This window comes from Triticum urartu, chromosome 6A (genome assembly GCF_056163025.1).
Source record: "Triticum urartu cultivar PI428250 chromosome 6A, HENAU_Tu73, whole genome shotgun sequence".
Taxonomy (NCBI): Eukaryota; Viridiplantae; Streptophyta; class Magnoliopsida; order Poales; family Poaceae; genus Triticum; species Triticum urartu.
This window is the reverse complement of record NC_141878.1, coordinates 467,415,536-467,419,896: the sequence shown is the minus strand read 5'-3', so window position 1 is coordinate 467,419,896 and position 4,361 is coordinate 467,415,536. Positions and strand designations below refer to the sequence as shown.

The window sequence follows — 4,361 nt, the reverse complement described above, 5'->3', positions numbered from 1 at the left end:
ATCGGGATGAGAGACACGAGGCGGATCAACACACAAGACAAGGATTTAGATAACTTCGGGCCCCGGGAAACATCATCCGATAATAACCCTACCTGCTGTTTTTGGCTAGATCTCATTATGCTCATGAGGGAGTCACTGCATAGGCCGGCTCCCCTCTAGTTGTGTCTAGCCTTAAGATTATTTTCCTCTCCCTCTTGGGGTGCCCTGCCCCTCCTTATATAAGTTGAAGGGGCGGGTTACATGTAGAGTCCAACTCGGATTAAGACTTAAACTTATTCTGACTTCTCTTCACATGCTTCTCTCCATGGGCTTCTTAACGTCTTGGGCTTCTTAATGCCTCGGGCTTATTAACCACAGACGACTCTATTACAGTCCGACTTACCATCTGGCTTACCGTCTGGCTTAACATATGCCGGCTTAATATTTGACTTAACATCTGTCGGCTTAACATCTGGCTTAACATCAATGAAATACCAAGTCCCGGTCGGGTCATATCTCCGGTCGGGTCATACCGCGGGGTATATCCCCGACATTAGCCCCCAGTTTAATTTGGATTTATCCATGTTAAACTGATCCTGTAAACAAAACACAAGAACACATTTGACAGATTGTGCTCTAGGTTTTAAAATATTCTTGTAAGCCGGCACCTGATCATCCTTAAGTCCTTGTCATTTCCTTCTTCTAGAAAATCCAGGTCAATAGGCCAGCCTCTTAACCAATTTGCTGACATTGGTTTCTCACAGAGAAATATTGTGAAGAATGGTTCATTTGACTCAGTTCCCAATGCTTAACAGAAATATTGGTCTTTGAAATACTCATCTGATTTTCAGCCGGCTTAAAAATGTAAAACTTGCCGGTTTATCCAAAATTGCTGGCTTGTAAATATTGATGGTACCGGGTCATAATTGTTGCTAATCATCAAGCTTGAAAATATACCTCCCTTATATGCATATCACTTGTAGCCCCCAAGCCTTAAGAATGAAGCGTAGTAAGCGCTTAAGACTTGCTTCAATATAAACGTTACAACCTTGAAGAAATCCAGGTTTGTTCATCTCAGTCACTCATCAAAACTGAATATTCCACATATGTAGCCCCCAAGTGCCGGGTTGTCATGCTTGCAGCAACCTGGGACTTGTAATTGCCTTATGCTCATAAAATATTCAACCAGTGTAGCTCCCAAGGACCGGCTTAGTAAGATAATACTGAGCTGGAACTTCAATGAAAATAACATCATGGAATGTAACTCCCACCATGGGGCTTGAACCCATGTCCACAAGGTTAAGAGCCTTGTGCTCTACCAACTGAGCAATGGATCCTTCAATATAATGGATTAAAGCTTGTGTACCTTGAATTTCTGACAGAAGCAATTGGCAGCCCCCAAGGGCCGACTCATGACAATGTGATGAGTCGGGTCTTCAATAAGGCGAGTTAAGAATGACTTTGCATTAGCCCCCAAGTGCCATGGTGCATGCTGGCAGTGACATGGGACTTATGTATTTGATGTAATCTGAATAATGTAGCCCCCAAGTGTCGGGTCATAAGCCTGCAGCGACTTGGGACTATTCTTTTCATTGTAGAATAAATCATATCCATTGATAAATAATAGCCATTGCGCTGAAGCGACTTTGAAAACCTTAATCATAATACTGTTTATTGATAACCATAATAAAAATCCAGCCAGGTTGGCTATTAATGATTTGAATAATACAACCCGGCCTGAAAACCGATTCCTGCTATATAAACCAGTATTTCCATGCACATATGATGTATGCTATGATGATGTAATGATGATGCAATGTATGATGCAATATATGATGATGTAATGATGATGCAATGTATGATGCAATATATGATAATGTATGTGTATGATAACAGAATACTTCAATGAAACTAGCATGATAGCCACTAGAGTATCCTCGCTTTCTGTAAGCCGGCTCTCACATGACCCAATTGATGTTTGAACCTGGATAAGTTCAGATATGACTTATCGAGAGTACACGAGGTCGGAGTAGCATCAAACAAACAGGCAGGCTTAACCAAGTTTCAATGAAGGCGACTTAGTAGCCTGGGTTCGTCCTCGCTATCTGTAGGACATGCCCTCACATGACAATCCAACGTTTTAACCTTAACGAGTTCACATATGACTGTTAAGAGTTCGATGGGTCACTTTTTGCAGTAGACAATTTGTCCTACATTAAAAAATTCACAAGCCAGAGTAATTGCTCTTTTAAAGAAATTAATATGTAATATAAAAATATATCGGATAGATTTCACCTGATTTGTCTGGACGGTAGATGATCCATTCCATGGACAATTTCCAGTATTTGCAATGGAAATTTAGCCATTCTCCCCTGCCTTTGCAAAAAAGGGCACCAACCACAGCAAGTGAAAATACGGTAGCCCAGAATGAGGCCGATCGGGGCGGCTCAGCACACACACCCTCCGGGTCTTTTTTTGTTTTTCTTTCAGTCAAACCAGCCTGTTCCTTGTTCCTTTTCCTTGGTTATGAACACAATCAGCGAGCCACAGGTCGCGAACTTCATCAGGCACACTTGCTATCAGTTCCTAGTTTCCTTTGTTTTTGCAAGTGCTGCTAATCCGTGAACTAGAATGTTACCATCCCTTTTAATTGATAAGACTTGGACGGAGCTGAACGCCAAGTGCAGAATCTTTTAAATCCTCTAGAAACTCCAGATATTTACAGTCAAACGCGCCAGCGTTGCTATCGCTTGGGCCTCTTCCACAGGTCGACTTATGGTCAGCTGGCCGTGGCCGCAGTGGCTCAACAAAAACCGCAGGTTAAAGGTGGGCCGCGACAGCAACTTGAGACGGGGCCAGTGTTGAGTGAGGTAAGACAGTGGCAGCTTAAGGGCATATATAATGATGACATATGGTTATATATGCCCCATGACAAAATAATAATTTGAGACATCTATATTTATTTTTTCTTTTCAATGTAAGCTATCATTAATGGGCCTCATTAAAAAATAGAAAAACTTTTTACTTCATTCTTTTCAGCTTTTGTCACTGGACCACACTTTTTTTTTCAAGCACCCGCCTTCTGAAGAGGATCCCGCTTCCTTATCCGAACCTACTTTACGTCATATCCGATCATACATGGTATGCGAGACATCACCTTAAGACTATGTATTATACATGCACTAATAGCTTGACGACGGTGCGGGGCGGATCGACGCGACGGGTCTCAGCAGAGGCAACCCAGAGGTGGGCCGCAGGGCCAACGAGGCTGACGCGGAGAAGGAGCACCCGGCGAGGTCTCAAGGGCGGCTCAGGGCCGACGGTTCGATAGCGGTCAGTGGCTCAAGTCGGCCGGCGGCCCATAGGCAAACACCACCCGAGGTGAAGGTCGCCCGGGGCAAAGGCGGCGACGGAGGTAACTTTGAAGGCCATGGGATGACTTGATGGCTCAACGATGTGTTCGCGATGGCTCAGCGGAAGGAAGGATCGGCCCATAAACGACACCAGTGAGGCGCGACGGCGGCTGCGAGTTGGAAACACCACGGAGACAGTCAGCGGCAGGATCCACCGTGGAGGTGAGGCGGAGAGCCAGCGGGGCGCACCGGAGCCGACCGGAATGGCGACCCGGTCCTGGCACACAGGCGGCTCGGTGGCGACGCGGCAGCTTGGCGTGAGGCCGACGAGGCAACGACGACTCGACAGGGCCGACAGCTCAAGGTGAGGCAGCTTGCTGCGGCCATGGCAGAGAAACAAAGCAAGGCGGCGGCTTGGCGACACCGCGACCATGGAGGTTGGTCATTGAGCGCACGGCCGGCTCAGAGGCGGCGGGTTCTCGGTGGAAGCGAGGTAAAAATGGCGAGGCCAAGATGGAGCGACCCGCGGCAGGGCGCACTGGAGCCGACCGGAATGGCGACTTGAAAATCGGGACGGGGCCGATCGGGGCAGCACAACCGTGACAGCGGCTCGGAGCAACAGAGGCGGAGTCTGAGCAACAGAACCAGCGCAGGGGACACCAGAGCCGGCCCGAGCGGCGACCCGGTCTAGGTGCGCGGCTGTGGAGATGAGGGCATGCGGCCGGCGGCTTAGCAGGGCTAGCAGAAACGGCTTGATGTGTTCCCCATGTGCTCGGGCGTGGCGGCTCAGAGGCAGCTCGACGGCTGGAGCGGTCTACCGTGGTGGAGGCGGATCTAGAGCAAAGCAAGGCCATGACCCACGACCCAATCCTCCTCCGAGTTGTGGTTGACCTACCCTGTTTTTTCTTTTTCTTCTTTGTCTTGTGTAGGCACATGGACTCCGGTCTTCTACGGTTGGAGGTGCTCTGCGTTCACCACGACAACTAAGTTGCGTGGATGACTTTTGTAGGGACTTTGAGTGCTCTGGCT

General features: G+C 47.9%; 1 non-coding gene across 1 annotated transcript; it reads right to left on the bottom strand.

Annotated features, from left to right (window-relative positions):
* Window positions 1-1,243: 1,243 nt before the first annotated feature.
* TRNAK-CUU (transfer RNA lysine (anticodon CUU)) lies at window positions 1,244-1,313 on the bottom strand. Its single transcript has one exon. It is a non-coding gene; the product is annotated as a tRNA-Lys (tRNA).
* Between the last annotated feature and the right edge of the window lie 3,048 nt (window positions 1,314-4,361).